A 21,115-nucleotide genomic window follows, 5' to 3' on the forward strand; every position below is an offset into this window, starting at 1 on the left:
CATATGTACATATAAATTGTTTCCACATTGCACGTAGCAGCTTTTTCTCTAACTCTATACCCAAATTGGATGTTGCAGTTTTAAGACCTGGACCACTTATTTAAAAAAGAAAATCTAAAGAGGTTTTGTTAAAGAGAAAAGCTGAAGAGCTATATTCTGTAACTATGCATAGACATCATTGTGAGTACTTTTTTATGAAGAAATTTTCCTCTTGTTATATTGTTTTGAAAGTTTGTGATTTAATAGCCAATGATTGCATCACTTGCCTATTATAATGCCAAGTATGTATGTGTCAGAGAAGTTATTTTATATGTATTTGTTGTTTTCTTTTTTATTATTATAATGAAATTTGAAGACAGAGATAGATTTCTTCCCTGCAGTGTTAACTCCAGTAAGGGTTAGCATTATGGAATGTCATTTGACTGGCTCTTATAATGATAAATATTTCCAAGACAAAACCTATGGTGAACCTGCCTTTATGCTCTAGAAATTTCTCTCTCCCTTGGCTACTATTTTACCTCAAGGAGAAAGCAGAGAAAATATTACTTCTAAAAATTTGACAGAAATTAAATAAAACTCATGTGTATAAAGAACATCTTTCCCTTTATATTATTCTGCCATCAGTTATGCAGTATGTAGATCTTTTTCTTTTCTTTTTTTTTTTTTTTTTTGCCCTTCTTATTCAAAGTTGATGCTCTTGGTGGTGCTATTGTCCATTTATAAATATGCTTTGAAATACAGGGTGAATGCCAGAGATATTGATTAATTAGATTCTTTGTCTAGTGACCATTCGTTCAGCTATTCATTAAAAGTATTATTGAGTACCCCTTGTTGGAAAGATAAAAATGAACACAAATTCTGGCCTCAAGGAGTGTAGAGTCTAGAAAGGGTGATGAGATATGTACACAATATGACAGAAATGAAAGAGTGATATGTTATAAGACTCTAACTTCTTACCAGCTCTGTCACTACCACCAAGTCTGAGTCACCACCTGTCTTGTCTTGCTTACATAACCGCAGGGGCCTGCTAATTAGTCTCCCTACTCTTATTTCTCACACACCGAAGCTATTCTCGCAGCTATTCTCGACACAGCAGCCAGAGGCTTCTTTTGAACTGAAAGTCAGATCATGTCACTACTCAGCACAACACTCTGTAATGGCCCCCATTTCACTAACAATCTGCCCTCTAAAGCCCCCACACCAAAACCAGACCCTCCAACCCCATTTCCTGCTCCCTTTTTCCTCCCTCCTTTCCTCAAGCCACTCTGGTCTCTTTGCTATTTCTTAAAAATAGCAGGCGTGTTTCTAGCTCTTTGTATTGTGTCTTCCTGCTGTCTGGAATGCTCTTCCTCACATATCCATGTAGAACTTCAACGCCTCCTTCAAGTCTTTGCTCAGATTTCACCTTCTCAGTAAGTCCTACCTTAACCAATGTATTAGGCCGTTTCTGTTGCTTCTAACAAAATATCTGGAACTTGGTGATTTATAAAGAAAATGAAATTTATTGCTTACAGTTTCTGAGGCTGGGAAGTCCAAAGTCCATCTGGTGGTGGAAACAGTGACCCAGGGGTGTCACACTGCAAGATGGCGGAAGCAGAGAAAGCAGAGAGACAGACTCTCCTCTTCTTTTTAAGCCCTCAGAACTACACCCCTGACCACCATTTTTAATCCATTCACTATGGCATGGTCCTATAATCCAATCAGCTCTTTAAGACTCCACCTTTCAATTACCATAACGGGATTTCCCACCCTCTTAACAGTCACAGTGGGGGCTAAGTTTAATACATAAAATTTGGGGACATAATTCAAGCTTCAGTGAGTTTTGGGGGGACATAATTCAATCCACTACAACCAGAGTGTTAAAAATTGGAACCCCCTGCATTCCCTTGCCTTTACTCTGCTCTACATTTCATGTTCCAAAGAATCTATTACCTTTTAGATGCTATGTGATTTTTTGTGTGTTATTCTATTGTTTTTGTCTGTTATCCTTTGTTGGAACCTCCGCTCCATAAGGCAGCAGTCTTCTGTTTGCTGATACATCTGAAGCTCCTAGAAAAGGGCCAGCCCATAATAAGTGCTCAATGAATATTGGTTGAATGAATGAAAAGATGAGTGAGAGTTACAGATAGAATATTATTCAAATTTACAGGTGAAAGAGATTTATTCTAAGAGGAGGGATTGGGAAAATCTCAAGGAAGGTTTGTCTAAGTTGAATCTTGATATATGAGTAATGCAAATACATTTTGGTGAAACTGTCTTGTTCATCATTTTAAGTTTTTATTTCCTTTAATATTGCCTCGTAATTCTTATTCATAATGCTTTTGTTAAAGTCAGTAAGAGGCACATTAAAGGATTAAGTACATAAAGAAATAGGAAAACCGTTATAACATTCTTTTTGGTAAGAGAGTATACTTATCACTTAAATCTGTGTATGGTTCATTTTGTTTTGCAGTCTATTTTCTCCAGACCAAAAGGAAAAAAAAAAAAGAAAAATTTGCAGCAATCACATTGTCAGTCACCTTTCTCTTACCCTTTCAAAATTATCTGAGACCTGATGTCCTCGAAGCTGCCTTCTGTTTGACTTAAGTCCAACATATGCTTTAAAAATTCAGTCATTTGAGTGTTTTGCAGCTCTTTAACTTCTTTTCATTGACATATTTAGAGAAAAAAAATAACTACATAAGTACTAACATCAGTTAATTAACTAGTATGATATAATGCTAACAACAACACCATTTAGCTTATAGAAGGATCCTAAATGGAAATGTCTGCCTGATTTCTGCCTTTTTTTACTTCTTACTTAAACTGCTCAAAATGAAGCTTTTACTGCAGCACCAAACACTGAACTCAGAAGTTCAGTACTAAAATGACTGGAGGCCATGCTGAAAATTAAGCAGCAGAGAGCTAAGGAACAACATCAAATGCAATTCCAAATGATGCTTTGCTAATTTGGTGAGATACTGTTGCTAAGGTACTGGTTTTCTCTGCATGCTCACCTCTTATTCTTTCTTGACCACACTCCAGTCAGGCTTTTATTCTTGTCACTCTATGGAAATTTCCTGTACTCATTGTTGACATCTCAACAGCATCTGATGTGTTTAAAACACTTTCTTGGCTAGTGTTCCTGGATATCATGCCCATGGTCACTCTTCTGCCTCACTGGTCTCTCCTGAGTGTTCTTTGCTGGATCCTCTTCCTCCTCACTACCCCTCCACATAGTGGTGTGTTCCAGGGCCCACTCTTCATGTGTCTCATCCTCTGGATCTGTACCCACTCTTGAGGCAATCACACTTATTCCCATGGTTTATATACCATTCGCATGTCCTTGACCCCAAGTGACCTCTGTAGCACCTGCCATTCTTCAAAGATCTAACTGATTATCATCGTCTAGTAGGCTTCTCAAAATTAACATGTTTAACACAGAAAACTTGGTTTCCACCTAGACTCACTCTGCAAACCTCTCCTCCCTCAGTGTTCTATATCTCAGTAAATGCTACCATCACCATTCATGTGATTGCTTAGGCCAAAAATCCTCGACTCATTCTTGACTTTTCTCTGGCAGACTGTGCATCCAACCCATTAGCAATTTTAGCTGGCTCTGTCTTCAGTGTTTATTGCAAATTTGATCCTTCTTCCCAATTTCTGTGCCCATCAAGTCACCATCATGTCTAGGCTATGCTGCATTAGCCCCCTAACTGGTTTTTTGCTTCCACTATTTTCCCCTTATAGTGCATTCTCAACCCAGCAAGCTAGTGAAGTTTTGAAAAATAAGTTAAGTAATGACACGCCTCTCAATGAGTTTCTACCATACGTAGGGTAAAATTCAAAGACCTTTCATAATCCACAGGCCCCATACGATTTGGCTCCTATTCCTTCTCCAATCTCATTATTCATCTTCTTCCCATCAGTCCTGGTACTCCATCCTCCTGGTCTCCTGCAGCTCTTCAGCCCCCTCACAGCCTTTGCACTTGGTGCTCCCTCTTTCTGGAATGTCTTTATCCCAGGCAGGCACATGACTTGCTTCCTGTCATCATCCCCTGCTCTACTTTCATGTCACCATCTCAGGTAGAGTGTCCTTGCCCACCCTATCAAAACAGCACCCCACTCAAGTTGCTTCCCAGCTTTGTTTTCTCCATAGCAGTACCACTATTTATTGATTTTGTGGCGTAGTGTTTGTCTTAAGACTATAATATGAAGGCAGGGACTTATTTGTTTACCTCTCTGTTCTCTGGAATGTGGTAGGCATTTGATAATTTTTTTGAACAAATGAATAGTTGCTGAATAAATATAAATTATTTAAGTCTGATTTTATTTATTTTTGCCTCCCTTGTTTTCCTTGTTTCTGCTTTCCTCATCAAAAACATGTCATATTTGACCACTCTACATGTCCTATCAAGGGTGACTTTTAAAAAAATTATATTAATCAGAAAACAGTATAGACCCTGGAAAACTTTGAAAATATTCACTGGAGGGCCGACCCTGTGGCTTACTCGGGAGAGTGTGGCGCTGGGAGTGCCGAGGCCGCAGGTTCGGATCCTATATAGGAATAGCCGGTGCACTCACTGGCTGAGCGCGGTGTGGATGACACCAAGCCAAGGGTTCCGATCCCCTTACCGGTCACAAAAAAAAGAAAAAGAAAAAGAAAAAGAAAATATTCACTGGAAATTATAAATCTCAACCCATTCATACCCTCTGTCTGGCATATTATATTAGCTTAAGATAATTCAGATACTGGCTGCAGTTTTTTTTTAAAGGTTTTCTAAGAGATATGGATTCTCATCAAAACCAAATAGAAAAAGAACGTGAAGGAGAGAGACACAGACAGAAAGAATATGAATATTTAGTGCCTTCTGCATAATTTCTATTCAGTCCGTGAAAACTTTGTGGACACTAGATGAGTTAGTTCCTATTTGCCATGACCCAATTCAACCTATAGCCCTTTGGCTGGTGAGATTGGAACTAGATTTTGTGAAGGATGTTAATAGGAGTTTAACATAGAATCATGGGGATAAAAAATAAAATGAGAAATGAAAGCAAAATTTCAGGACAGGAGTGAGTTGCCCAAGCACCTATGTACTGACAACCATAAGAAGACAGAAAAGGGGGCCATTTGATTCCTGGGCTCCCAGTTGGTCTTCCCCATCATCCCGTTCACCTTAGGGTCTGCTCACCTTCTTCCTGCACTGGATTCTGCATTGATGGAAAAGTAATTATAACACACTATTTAGTTACTTCCCACCCACCGGGGCAGAAGTAAAGGTGAGCTAGAGCTTTAGGATCAATCTTTCCCTGATGCTTTGGCTATTTTGTGTATATATTTGCTATCAGGAAATTCTCAAAGGAAAATTGTAAGTAATATCAAAGTAGACCTATATGAAAAGTTCTCTTAGAAAAACTGCTTGCCTCTGGAGCAAAGGCAGGTGATCCTATGGTCAGTGGGCCCAACTAGGAGTGTATCAGTGCACATGATTTTGAGCAGCCTGTGCAGATATTTATTATTTGATTAAGTAACTGCCTACATTTTTTAAACCAATAATTTATTTAATTAAGTTAGTCTGAGAGGTTGGTAGAGGCTAGTCTTAGTGAAAATAATGAATTGTGAATTTTTTTTAAGATGCAATTTATTTTCAGTCACAGAAACTAGCAGCTAATGACACTTTGTCAAGTAGAGATCCTGCCAGATCAAAAAGAATTGTTTCTTATTAGTATATTGTTTATGTACAAATGATGATACCAAAGGACTGAAGAAAAAAAAAGTTGAAATGCATTAAGGAGGTTAATGTATATGTTCTCCGTAAAATCTTATTTTTTGGATTGATATAAATTAATCTTGACAATATTTACTTTTTATAAATTTAGAATTACAGTAGACAAAGAGAAATTTTAAACTGCGTATTTGAATAAAACATTAGGATATACAAACTGGTAAGTAAGGAGAGAATATTTGAAATGGAAAGTATTTTAGAAAACCTGGGTATAAGGCACATCATATCGTTGGTTATCTCCTGGGCCCAACTTCTTTCGTCACTACAGGCATAGAAACTGAGGCTGAGGACGTAATGTGGTTTGATTATGATAAAATTTCTGGTGGGTATAGATGAAAGTATATTTGAATACAATTCATTCGAAACAGTGTTTGGAGATGTTTTATTCAAATGATCTTCCTATTTTGTAGAATTATATTTTCACTCTGATATACAGATAGTCCCTGACTTGATGATTCAATTTATACGATTTTTCAACTTTATGAAGAATTTATCTGAGTATTAAATGCATTTTCAATTTACAATGTTTTCCAACTTATTATGGGTTTACTGGGACATAACCTCATCATAAATAGAGGAGTTTGTGTAATTACAAACTTTTCTGAAGTCTTTCTTAGATATATCTGTGGGCTTACGTAACCTTTACATAACCGTTAGTTATATAGGTTGTTAAAAGTTATTCCATCTAGTTATTAATTCAGATAATACTAATCTATCATAATGCATCCATAATGTTCTTAATTCTTTTGTGTTTGGTAATTTTGTTTCCGTTCAAACTCAGTTTGTCAGCCTCATTATATTTGTGTTCGTTCTTTTTTGTTGTTTTTTAAATGGGCATATGGCACTTAAAATTAATTAAGCGCTTTTTTTCAGATGTTTTCTTGTGGTGTAATAACTATAAGATTAAACTGAAGAGCAAAAATAACATTCTGTTTAAAACGACTACAGTGTATGGCTACAGTAAGTTTTTAAATCATGTAAAAATGAGTATATTTCATCAGTAGTTTTATAAGCTTCGTATATTATTCTTTTATGTCACATGTTTTAAACAAATCAGGCACAATAATGTGCATGTTAGAAACCTACCAGAAGTCTGTGCAGAGATGATTGGGGACTTCACATCCATTTTCTAATTCCTAGTTCTCATACACTTCCAAACTTGGGAGAATATTGCATTACACAAGCCATGAAGAAATTTGTTAAAACAATTATTCTTTTCTTTTCTTTTTCTTACTTCTGTGGAAATTAAACAACGAAAAGAACTTTGTTAATTCAATACTGTATTATGCCTGAGGTTTTAAATACACAAAAGTCAGTAAAATAAAAGTGATGGTTCCTACAGCAAGTATAATTCAGCCATATTGTACATATATATTAAAGCATAAAAGTTAACACCATATGTACAAAATACTACATGGGCCCATTTGTGTCACTGATGATAAATGCATAATTCCTATAGGAGTGGTGAACTCTTATAAAAGCCCAGGATTTGAGTCTCAGATATGAGAGAGGTTTAGGTACGGTTGTGGGAATACTGCTGCATTTATTCTGTAAATTTTAAATTTCAACCAGAAAGCTGTTGAAGCTAAAATTTCATTAGGGAAACAATGCTAAAATGTCTAATTTTTCTACATTAGAACTGTAGAAACAGTCTGTTTCTACATTATAAATTCAGTGTGGTCTTTGCTGTTTATTGGTCTTTGTGGGTCATTTATTAATTTTTTTAAAATAAATATTTGCTGATAATTTACTAGTCACCAGACTACCCTAGACATTTGGATCAGCAGCAAACCAGATGATAGTCTTTGCCCTCAGGAAGCTTACATTCCAGTGAGGACAGGCAGACAGTAAACATAACAAATAAGTGAATTATAAAGTATAAGTGCAATAAAAAAGGAAAAAAAGAACAGGGAAAAATGGTAAAAAGAAGCATTAGGAGGTCAGGAGGTTGGTAGATATGTTGCAATATGAAGGTACTTCAAAAAATTTGTGGAAAAATAGAATTGTAAGATAGTATGAATCCATGAAGTTTTTGAAGTACCCTCATATAGTAAAATAGGGGAAGAGGTGAGAAAAGACTGGAAGGCAGTAAGGGAGTCAGCCAAGTTCACGGATAGAAGATGGTTTCAGACAAGGTGAACAACTGGAGCAAAGGCCCAAAGGCAGGAACGAGATGCAGCCTCAGTGTGGCTGGAAGGCATGAGTGAGAGGGAGAGTAGTAGGAGATGGTATCAAAGTTAGTTAACAAAAGGCTCAACAGTGAAGGGCCTGGAGGCCATTGTCTGGGTTTTGACCTTTTAATTTAAATGAAAGGGTGCAAACAGAAGGCTTTATGCAGAGAAGTGACGTGATCTGACTTTACTTTTAAAAGGGTCACCTTGGCTTTTGTGTTGAGAGTAGATAATATAGGGACTACTGTAATAGTAAAGGCTTTTTTGGAGACTCCTAGAATAATCCAGGCTATAGGCTTGAACCAGGCTAGCAGCAATGGAGTAGGGAGAGAAATGTTATACTTTGGAGCTAGTTTGAAGGTAGAACCAACAGGATTTCATAATAGGTTGGAGATGGAGTCTGAGAATAAGAAGGAAATCAGAAGTGACTATAAGATTTTTGACCTAAGCCACTGGAAAGATGGTGCTGCTATCATCTTAGATGTATAATTGTTGGTGAAACAGGTTTGGGAAGGAAGATTAGAAGTTCAGCTTTGAATATGTTGAATTTGAGATATCTTTTAGATATTCAAGTGGAGATGTAGTCAGTTGGATCTGAGAATGTGGAATTCAAGAGAAAAGTCTGGGGTGGAACTATAGATTTGGGAACCATGAGCTCTGGATGGTATTGGAAAGTCAAGTGTCTGAATGTGATCAAGGGAGTGAGCGTAGGTGGAGAAGAATAGGGCCCTGGAGCACTCTGATGTCAAGAGGTTAAAGAACAGAGGAGGAATCAGCAAAGGGGACTGAGAAGAAATGACCAGTGAAGGGAGAGAAAAATGATCAATTGGGTCAGATGCGGCTGATGGATGAAGTAATATGAGGACTGAGCATTGACCACTGGATTTAGCAATGTGGAAGTCATTGGAGACCTTGATAACAGCAATTTTAGTGTAATGGTGGGAGTAAAAGCTTAATTGTAATGGGTTCAAGTGAAAAACTAGAGAAAATGTTTATGTATGACTCTTTTGATGTATTTTGCTAAAAAAGAAAAAGGAGCAAAGAAATGGAATACTTGGAGAAGGCTGTGAGGTCAAGAAAGTAGTATGCTACTTATAAGTGTTTAACAACCAGCTTTCTGGGAAAAAAACAATTCTGATTTGTAGCTTTTGCCAATTTCAGTAGTGTAAATTCCCATATCATGGCTGATTTCACTGAATGCAGAGTTGATGTGCCCAACTGACTCTTGTTTGTATATCCTGAAGGGACTAATCTGGTAGAGAACTGAAAATTGATAATGTAAGTAAGAAGGGGGAGAACTTTTGGATTAAATTTCCCAGAGTAGTTGAGAAGAAATATGATCCAGTGCACGAGTAGAGGGACTGGCTTTAAATATAAGTATATATAGTTTATCTATATTAACAGTGGGAGAAGCTAAAGCATAGAGTGAGGATTCTAGAGGTTGTAGAAGCTGCAATGTTTATTTGCATAGAACAGAAGCCCATTTAAAATTAATAAAGTTTTAATGTAAAAAATAGTGAATTTTTTAAAGGATATACTGGTAGCTCAGAAGACCTACGTGAGACTAATTGTAGTTGAGCCTCATGAGAGAACTCATCTCTTTGCCCTTGAGTTTTAGACATTTCTTTTTCTGTCCCTGGAGACTGACTGTCTTTCTTCCGTTTTCTCATAGCCAAATTCGGGTTCTCTGCTCATGTATCCAATAGAGAAAGGCAAATTGCAAATAAGAGAATCCATTAGCTTAGCTGAATCAGTCTCCATCCCTGGTCCAATCAGCTTAGATCAGAAAGCAGGAGCTACTGGCCAGTTAGAGAAAATTCACTCTAAGGGTCTGGCACAGGTTCTCTAAGCAGGATGGGGCAAAGGATGAAAGGATAGCTATCTCCAGGATGGCCATTAGCAGTTTGGGGAAAGTATTGAGTAGATATCTTCTGTGTCATTCATTCCTTTTTTCATTTATTCACTTGTTTATTTATTCAGAACCTAATTATTAAAGAACTACCATGTGCCAAGCATTGTGGTATGTAATGGAGATATGAAGATGAATGAAAATGTCCTTATCCCTATCATTTTTTTATTTCCATTTTTCTAAGTGGTTTAGTCTTCATCATTATGAAAATGGTTGTGGTGACAGTACTGGTTGATCATGTCTTAAGGATCAACTGTTGAGAATATTTTGTACTATTTTCGATACAAATGTTAGTCATTAGCCCAAAGGCATCATGTACCTACCAAAAAATGATTGTTAAAAATCATTTATTGTCATTTTAATTTCCTATTAAAAATGAATCCTTTTTGGTAATATTTTATACTTAGTTTTGTGAATTATTTAGCCTTTGTGATAAAAAGAGCGTGGATTCATTACTTTCATATATTAAAAAAGTTGAATTACATCATGTTAATGTTTAAAATAATTTGTCTTCCAAATAATTTTTTGAATCATATAATAATATATGTACATTGTTAAAGGGCTAAACATTACAGGAGGGAGTAAAATGGAAGTTAAAATCTCCCTTTCTGAGCTCTTCCCCCTTAAAACTCCTACAACCATTTCTTATGTAGACTTTGGGAAATTTTTATGTATATTTAATATATTCATACACACACATAGACATAGTCTTATGCATGAATAGCAGTTGATGTTTGTTCTTTGACATTCCTTGAATATTCCTAAGAATATTTATAGCATTGAGATAAAAAGTAACTTAAATCCCAAGGACTAACTTTCTCCCTTGAACAGACTTGAGATAGAGTCTCAAGTCTATATTTTTCCTGTAATAATAATCCCATTTTACTGAATTGTGTTTCAGAGAAGTTATATTACTTGCCTATGGTCACATAATTAGCAAATGGCACAAGTTGAGATTCAAAACCACACTCACATTATACGGGACTCTACTATCTCCCAAATGTCCTTAACACTTAATGATATGCAATTATATCCTTTTCTAATGAACTTTAAAAAAAAATTGTTTTCTGTAAACCTTGTTATAGTGGCTGTTGGTAATGGAGGCATCACCACTGAAATATTTTGCTCTCTATGGTAATGAACTTCACAGGTTCACTTTTTTAAATTTTTAAATTTTTATGTTTTTATAAATGCAGAATATTTTGTAATTCTTACTCTTGGATTTGATTATTTAAAAAAAAATGTATTGGGGCTGTTTTCCTGAAAGTTATAAAAGACCATGACTTTCTCTTATGGTCTTTGGTTGCCAAACTAGGTTGACAGGTTCACTCTCATACCTTCCTGTAAGAACAATGGTAATTGTTTTGGAAAGAAGGGATACATATTTTCAAGCATCTTTAAAGCCACATATTCTGTTGGCTGAATACTTGAGCCCTAGATTTGATGTGTTTGTTCTCTTTAAGAAAACAATATCCCGTATTTCCAAGGCTGGAAAGTATAACCTTAATTTCCTTCTATAACTCTGCAATTCTGATTGCAGATAGAGAAAAGAAGGAAGGGCACATAGCTCTTTTTAGTGTTTGAGGATTTGACTTTTCCTGTACCAGCCTGTAGATTACAGGAATCTCTAAAACCCATTTTCAGCAAAAGAGCATTAGTTTTTAAGGTCAGTGTCACCATGCATAACATTTTTGTACTGTTTTTATTAAAATTTTTTTTGTTTTAGTTTGTTTGTTATAGTTTTCTTTTGGAAACTGAGTTGCCTGCATGGTAAGGAAAATGCACCTGCCTTAATAGTTAATGATGGAGAAATTAATTTAGGGACATAAAAAAAATAAAAACCAATAAAATTCCACCAGTGATGTGGGAAGTGAAAATATCCCCCAGGTAATATGGAAACAATGTCAACTTTGCTTATTGCCATGTGTTCGTTCCCTCTCTCTTGCTTAGCTGATACCCTGCTCTGTCTTCCCAGTGAGTCATGCACATTTATTGAGAGCCCAGCAATATAAGTGCTGAGGGTAGATACAAAAGAACCAGAAAATAAGGATAACTACCTGGAGGAATTTATAATCTAGTTTCCTTTTTTATTCCTGTTTTTCCCACTTAATCTTTCTTTGTTTTAATCCATTTATTTTTTTTTATTTGTGGGGTCCTCAAACATTTTATTTGACTGTCATGTTCCTTTTTATCCTTTAAGTAGACTTTATTTCATTCAGGAGTACAGTTCAGACATTTTTATTTATTTATTTTTAAAGAAAATGTAATTTTATTAATATTATTTTTAACATTCTAGGATGTTATTGTGGAGCAGTTGGGAGGGAGGGGGAGAGGGAAAAGGGGAAGGAAATGGGATGGAAGAAGGAGGAAGGAGGAGGGGCAGGGTTGAGGCTTGTGGTGCCCCCCTCATTCCCACAGGGGAGACCAGTGGGCTTCTAGTGGTAGCTTGGTCATTGCTGGGCTGGGTGCAGATTTTGGGGGTGTGGCAAAAGCCCTCGACCCCCACCATCCCAGCTTGGGAATCTGGGCCCTCATTGCTGTGGCTTGGTGGTCATTGCTGGAATGGTTGCTTGTGTTTGGTGGGGCGTGATCGAGGCCCTCACCCCCCAATGGCCCTGGCTCAGGAGAGCCCAGGGCACTTCATGCAGTGGCTTAGTGGTTGCCACTAGGCTGGCTGTGGGTGTTGGGGGGGCGTGGCTGAGGCCCTCAGGCCCCTACTGCCCTGGCTTGGGAGAGCCCATGGTGCATCCTGCGGTGGCTGAGTGGTTGTCACTGGGCTGGCTACGGCTTTCAGGGGGGCATGGCCAAGGCCTGAGGCCCCCCACCACCCTGGCTGGGAGAGCCTGGGGTGCTTCTTGTGGCAGCTCAGTGGTCATCACTGGGCTGGCTGTGTGTGTCGAGGAGGGTGTGGTTGAGGCCCTCATCCTCCACCCTCGGGATTGGTTGCAGGTGTTAGGCATTGCTGAGGCCCCCCGCTCTCTCCTCTTTCTGGTTTGGTAGCCCAGGGGACTTCCGGTCCTTCTAGATGTTATAGGTGTTTTTTTAGTGAAATGAGACCTTTACTAGTTAATATCAAACTTTGTCTCTGGTTGTGGATACTTTGTTTTTTCTTTCATTTCTGTGTTGGATTATTTGCTGTTCCCACCGTTTAAACTCTGTGCTAGAACTAATTTGTTGTCCTTTGCTTACTTCTAAAATGGGGGAACTTCCTGTGGGGACCAGTACTTGAGCCTTGTGGTTGAGCTGAATTGCTGCTTTGCTGCTGATTCTCTAGGGAAGTTTTTTTGTGCAGCTCAGGTTTGAATGGTTGACTTTATAGGTACTTTCGGCTCTCATGTGATCTGGTGCACCTGGGTTGTGTAGAGACTCTGAGTCTTTTCATCAAACCACACCCCATGCAATTCTATATTCCTAACCAGTCTGTCTGAGTGGTCCTGCACTGATTGGGGGTAGATCAGCTGTTATTACTATGCCCCAGTGTTCCCCTGGTCGGCTGGTCTCCTCCACCATCTGCACTCCAAACACTTCCCATGGGATGGGCCATGCGCCAGTCCCTTGTGATGACTCACTGGCCTTTGAGTGGCTCCTTTTTTGCAGTTGTTGTGGCTCCTCATTCCTATGTGGGTCCACGGGAACCCTATTGGTGATCTTGCTGGCCCGGGGGCCTCCAAGGCCCTCTTCTCCCCCGCCGCCTCCAAGCAACTCCATCTGAAGGGCACAGCTGCGGCTTTTGCCGGCTTCTGCTCCATGCGCTCAGCAGCTCCAGCCTGGGCATGGCCGGGGCTTGAAATGGTCAGAGTGGTTTTTTTCTTTCTCTCATCATGGCTTCTCCCACCTTCTTGTGCTCTATAGGTCTCTCCTCCTCTTCCCCTGAGCTCTACTGGTCCCAGCTTGGCTGTTGTTGCTTTTTTATAGTTGTAAATTGGTTGATTATGGGAGAGAGTGATGCTGGGAACCGTCTATTCTGCCACATTGACCAGAACTCCAGAAATTTTTAATTCTCACTTTTTTTTTTAACATAGGCCAACGGCATATGACTGTGCAGAGTAAGATTGTAAATATTTTAAAGACAATTTTATAGGTGATCATAATACTATAGGAATATGTGTATATGTATAAAATCCTGTAGGCCTAGTTATAGCTATGTGTTTCAATAAGCAAAGTAAGCCAGGCACAGAAAACAAATACTGCATAATAACACTCATATGTGGAATCTTAAAAAATAAAAAAAGTGGTTCTCATAGAAGTAGAGTGTAGAATAATAGTTACCAGAGGCTGAGGGATGTGGGGATGGGGAGGAGAAGTGGTGGACTAATGGGTTCAAAACTATACTATCTACCCAAAGTGAATCATTGTTCAGTATATGCATGTATTGAAACAATACATTGTACCCTACAAAAATGTACAAGGAAATGTTAAAATACATTTTAAAAATAATTAAAATGCACATTTCTGTAAAGTCTATGTTAAAATGATCAAGTTGTGTGTTATTACTGATTAAACATACACAGTTGTTAATATATATTTATTCTTACCCATTTTGATTGTAGTTAATTTTTGGAGTAATTGCAATAACATTTGACAGCTTTAATTAGACCTTTCCCAAAAATGCTGCGTCAACACAGATAAATAATCATGAAAATACCCTGTATACACATACAGACTCAGAGGAATTACTGCTAAGACTTTGTCTACACTTAGCATTTCAGTGTCCTGTTTCTGTTTTTACCACTGAAATTTCTTAAATCTGTTTTTGGTGATTGAGGGAAATACTAATATTAAGCAAAATAATGTGTCTTTTGCAAATATAAGTATTTTGAACAGCTTAATTGGCAATGTTCTAGAACAATGTCTTAAATACACACAAACCAAAGAATAAAAAAATCTCTCCCTCTCTTTTCTTTTTTCCTCATTTTTTTTTTCAGTGGGGAAGAAGCAGAAAGAATTAAAGGGGTGGAATGATGACTCTGGTAGATTCTAAACCTCAGATTAAATGCCTCCCCTTATGCATCTGTACTAAGTATCTATTCAATTCAGTTTAGTTATATGACATTGTGCTAGTTAGTGGTGCAAGGGAAGCACCGGTCAAAAAATAAATAAAATTAATTGAAATTTAATCAATTTGCAAATTTATTGTGGTTGTGGTTAAAAATAAAATAGAATCACTATAAGTGGGCTTAAAGCAAACACTATGACATTAAAAGACATCTACTGTTTAGAAATATGTATTAACTAATAAATACTATACAGTGTTTCCTGCTTTATGCAAAAGTCTACACCACCTACACAACAAATGAGTAGCCACCTAGTTAAAATATTGTTAACCTAATGTAAAAAGGATAATGCTTAACATTCAGGAAAAAAAATTGTCATACAATTAGAAAAAGGGGAAAGTGTTAAACAATTTACATTATAATTTAAAATAGATGAAGAATTTTTTTTTAAATCTGACAAAGGGGCCGAGCCCGTGGCGCACCTCCTATATAGGAATGACTGGTGCACTCACTGGCTGAGTGCCGGTCACGAAAAAACGACAAAAAAAAAAAAAAAAAAAAAATCTGACAAAGAAAAATATAAATTAATTTCTTTTGAATGTGGTTATTGTGTTAGTGTGTTTCTTTCACTTATAACAGAATACCTGAAACTGGATAATGTATAAAAAAAAGGTTTATTTCTCATAGTTCTGGAGTCTGGGAAGTCCATGGTCCAGGGGGCACATCTGATGAGGGCCCTCTTCTGCAGTGAAACGGTATCACATGATGGAAATGGCCTGAGCAAGAGAGAGCTAACCTCCTCACTTGCTGTCCTTTTAAAGCCATAAGAACCACACCTATTACTCTATGAAAGGATCAGTCCATTCACAAGGGCACAGTCCTCAAAAAGGCCCTACCTTTCAAATACCATATTCAGACTTTATACCCTCTTAGCACTGTTACAATGGGGAACAAGTTTCCAATACATGAACTTTTGAGGGACACATTTAACCCATAGCATTTATGTTTGTAAAGTAGACTGAAAAACAGACAAAGCCCTGAGTTCACAAAAAGGCCCTCCTCTTATGGTGACCATGATGAAGCAATGCCAGCTCCCGACAGTTCTCAAAGGGCACAGAGAATGCCTGCATCGGGTTGAATCAGGGCGGGCAGGGCAAAATGTTTGATGGTTCAGAATGGATGGTAACTTCAATGAACATTCTGGTTGGTTAGCCTGATCCATACCACAACATGGGATTTACATTTAACAAGTTGCAAAGAATAAGTTGACATGTTGGAGCCAGCATTTGTGACATTGAAATGAAAGTGTTTTGAGAGAAGGAAATGAGAGCCATGATTAGAAGGCCTTAGCTAGCGAAAATAAGACCAAAACAGACTTTCAATATTGAAGGTAGTTTTTTCCCGTTAGAATTGAAAGTATTTCTTTATTGCAAAAGTAACAAATTTTTTCTGTGAAAAATTTTTAAATGATATAGGATGAATGACCTCCTCTTGGAGATAATCACTCCATTTTGGTGTACATTATTTCAGATGTTAAAACATATTTAGAAAGTCAGAATTTTATACACACAAATACTTTCACATAAATAACAATGTATTTCTAGGTTTCCATATTTCATTGGGTATATATATTCATACAGTTATATATTTGTATGTTCAGATTTATGAATTTCTCAGATTAATTCATATATCTGAATATATAATATATAAATAAATGTATAGATATATAAACATATGTATATATCAGCCTCATCTTTTAAAAAACCAGTTGTATGTATTCATCTAAATGCATCATAGTTAGCCAACTGGATGTAATTTTAACTAAGTTTATATTGAGTCCATTAAAAATGTGTTTTTATTAGTTTGTATTAATTCACCTCTCCATTACCTTGATTAACTAAAAACTGACTGCATATTATTAGGTAACTTCATAGAAAGAAGCATTTAAAATTAACTTTTAGGGTAAACTAAAATCAAAAGACCTGTATTGTATTTCTGGCTTCAAGAATTAGATATGTGAATTCATAAAAACAATTTTGCACTAATGGTAGTAAACATATGGCAGATGATATGTGGTTATAGATTTGTTCTCTAAGTTTGTTATAATTTTTAAAAGAATTCAGAGTCATGGTTGACAGCAGCTCTCACGAGACATTTCTAGGAAACAGAATCAAGACTACCCACAGTGACCATCAGTTTAAACCAGAGAGATATTTTTAATGGCTACGTGAGAACTTTATGTTAATAAAAATGTGAAAAGTTATCTTATGAGATGGTTAATAATATTTATTTTTGTTTTCTACACTTTTTTTTCTTGTTAGACCATGTACTGAACTAAACTGCTGTTCATCCCTGGTTTTATCCTATTAACTATATAGCAATTTCTGAAACTTACTTCTCCTTTAAAGCTTCATCAGCATCCTTGATTCCTTTAGATCCCTTCTCTTATGATTGTATTTTTGTTAGTGTTGAGCTTTCTTATACTAATTTCCTTTCCACAGTTCAGTGAATTCTGAAACATTGATTACTTCTGGATACTTTGTCTATTGTTCATAGTTTTGCGTGCCATTTTCTTCCCCCTTAGATGACATGAGGAATGAGTGGCTCAGTAAGCTTTTTATATTCTGGCATTATTTTCACTCTAGAGATTACTGTCATATTTTGTTAATTTGTAAATTTGTAATAGTCTTTATCATCTGCTATATCCTTCTCTAGCTTTCTTTATATAGCATCAAAGGAATTAAATATATGTATATTTTGTGCATCTATCTTCATGCAAGTGTTTATGTTTTTGTGTGTATGTGTATATATATACACAAACATAAATACATATGTATGTATACATTCTGTCTCATACATGTATACATAGATGTGATTCAGTTTCACTTTTTTTCGTTTTTGGTGACACAGTTGTGTAATCTTGGTAATATTCGAGTTCTAGTTTCATTTAGAAAATGAGGCTTGTTTTTTTCTCCTTGGTGGATCGTTAGGCCCTTTCCTCATTAGAAAATTATTTATAAACTCAAGTTCTGTAAGAAATCCAGTTTCAAGAAACAGGAGATATTTTTAAATTTTTAAATGATGTGTTTAGAGCTTAAGAAATGGGGCACAATGATTTCCAAAGCATCCATTTTTTGTGTGCTTTGATAAGTGTCACAATATAACATTGGATTTCATATACATTTTAAAGCTCTGATTCATAATGTAGATTGTAATTTAATAAGAAATTTAATTTTGTTAGAAGATATACTAAATATTTGATAGATGTCCTGAAGACAAATGTTGTGTGCTAAAGAGAGTCATAGTTTAGCAAAGATTAAGATAGAGCTGAATCCCCTGCCTATTAGTTGTGAGTTGAGCAGATTACAGGGGTGTATCCTTTCCTTCAGGGAAGTCTAACTGGTATAATGTAATTTACTTTGGATTTTCAATATCTTTTGGTTACTTCTCCTAAAAGGATAACTTTGAAAGTAAATTGCAAAAGCGAACATATTAGACCCTTCTGATGAAGAATTAGAAAAACAGATCAATATAAGCTGAAGTGTGTATTTTTCTAAATCAGTATTAGCATGGCAACTAAGAAGTGATGTATATGCTTAAAATACAAATCAATCATCAATTGAGTTCTTATATCATTCTTGCAGTTAAAATATTCGGGAGCTATGAGTCAGGAAAAAAAGGTATTTTAAGCTCCTTGTGACCTGATGATCGCAGTATTTGACCACCCAGCATTGCTGCTGCAAGGTGGTCCTGCATATAAAAGCATATGCACCTGCAAATGTTGAGATTTTACAAATTGTTAATAAATCCAGTAATTATGAGGCATACTTGATTAGCCTCCTGTGAACTGAAAGGCATTGTTAAGTACTCTGTCCTTCCCACACATGGGATGCAGTGTATGAGAGGTTGCCCCTCTCCCCCAATAATCTTTCAGTTCTTACACTTTCTCCTGGGTGACAATTCTATAATGTTAGCATCTATCTACTAAGAACTAAACTGAGACGTCCTGTCCATTTTGCATAGAATACAGGACAACCATTAAAATGGAAACAATACTTTTTCCCTCCTGATGCAGAGAAGATTTAAATTGGTATCCTGGAGGTGAAAAGGGCATAGCTCATCACGCAGTTCCCAGGCTGTAGGGGATTTTTTTTTTTTTTTTTTTTCACATAGGTACCAGAACATGATTTTTCCTCCCCGATTTTGGGGAATGTAGTCATTTAAAAATATTTTTATTAGTATAATTGCTTGTATAGATCATGACCCTTAAAATATTCTAATTTTCATGGATCCCTTTTAAATATTTATTATTCAAATTCTGAGCAAAATGCATAAGTCTGTGTGTGTGTGTTTATTTCTGGATTTATAGTAATAGTGAACATCCATATAAATGAAGTAAAGAATTGGAGCTTTCAAATCAAAGTCTTTATTATTTGGAAAAAAAGATATTTATTGTCCATATTTTTGTCAGGTTAATATATGGTGGTATGGCTACGAGTTTCTGTCATTTCTCTTAGGTTTTGTTAGTTGCATTTTTTTTTTCATTTCATGAATAAAAGAAAATTCAGTATTCCTCTAATGTATGTACACTTGGCAGATTATTTTTCAGAATCAGTCTGTAGCTATAGTTTCTGTACCTATAGATGGGCAGATTGAACCAGTCACTGAATTCCCTTCTGTCTTTGAAATTCCTGGTTCTATGAAATTTGAGACAGAAACTTTCTGCCTTCTTAATGATCTGAGAATGAAGGTAAATTAAAATAATTTCTTTGAAAGTAAGATTGCATTTTCAGAAATAATTCTCAATGTTATAACCCCAAATGGCCCACCTTATAATTTCCTGACATGGACCAGCACCACTGCCTACTGTAGATGTGGTCCTTCTGAACTTTGCTACACAGGCCTAAGACCAGCAGTTAAATACTTACAAATTGAGTTGCACTTGTGTTAGAAACTGGATTGATAAAATAAATTACGATATCTTGTAGGTTAAGATTTGAGTTCTGCAATTGTAGCTGTTACGAATTACCTGAAAACCCTTTCTATATTGCATTTCTTATGGCTGTATTTTACAATTGCTCTAATAAAAAATTCTATACAAAAATTGTTTGATATTAATAGCAATCATTAACAACTTGATAGATTCTTGTTAAGTATATTTGCAATACATTTAATCTTATTAAACTCAGCCTTGAGTTGTTTCTTCCAAATATTATAGGTCTTTATGAAGCTAGCAATATAAAGAAGAGATTTCAACCATTTTCGGCCAAAAATTAGGTTTAGCTTAATGGATCAATTTTTTTCTTATTAAACTGCATCTGACCAGTGCCAAGTAATACATTCAGCATTGATCTTGTCTCACCCTGCTGTAGCTTGCATTCTCTTTATGTACATGAAAAATAAGGTGCCAGGAATGAAAACAATGCCTGTATAATACAAATATAGAATTTTTCTCAGACTTCCATTTGGTTTATCATTTCATTTTGTTATTAATGCCTTGTCTGCTGCTTTTCAGAAATGTGTTTTTAAAAAGCACATTTATTTCCATAAAGAATGCTTTCTTCTCGTGTAATTATAAAAAACATACACTATATACTGGAGTACATCAATTGTTTCAGAGGCATGGACAAAATGCATGAGCCCTGTTCACATGTGCAAACAGCTTGTTCTAAATGTGAAGCCCTCTGGGGACTTGGCCCATTAACACCAGGGATCTGAAGTCTACTGGTTAGAACTGCGTCTCAGTGTTGAAGTTATGTTTTTCATTCAGTAAAAATAGAAAGATAAATGAAAATGAAAACAGGTTTTAATAGATACAGATCATGAACATGACAAATATGAAGTGATGTCAGTGCTGCTTTGAAGTTTTTAGTCTTTGAGACATTTACAGTCATTAACATCAGCCCCCAAGCCTCTTCATACCACTCCTTCTCCGGCTTTTTTCTGCCCTAATACATTCTGCTTACTTTATTATTATTGTTATTATTATTTTAATTTATCAATATACAATATAGTTGATTTTCATGTCCCTTTACCAAATCCTCCTTTTCCTCCCTCTCTCTCCCCCGTCCCCCTCATCAACATCATATCTGTTCACTTGTGTTAACAAAATTAAGGAATTGTGATTGTTGTGTCTTCTAAAGGGAATCTTAAATTGTTGCCTCAGCTTGAAACTTCCCCTTGCTTAAAAATTTTCATTGACTCTTCATGGCCATAAAAGGCAGAATTGAAACTGGACACCTGGGCACTTAAAACTCTGGGGAACTGGGCTTCAAA

Source organism: Cynocephalus volans, chromosome 14, assembly GCF_027409185.1.
Source record: "Cynocephalus volans isolate mCynVol1 chromosome 14, mCynVol1.pri, whole genome shotgun sequence".
Classification (NCBI taxonomy): Eukaryota; Metazoa; Chordata; class Mammalia; order Dermoptera; family Cynocephalidae; genus Cynocephalus; species Cynocephalus volans.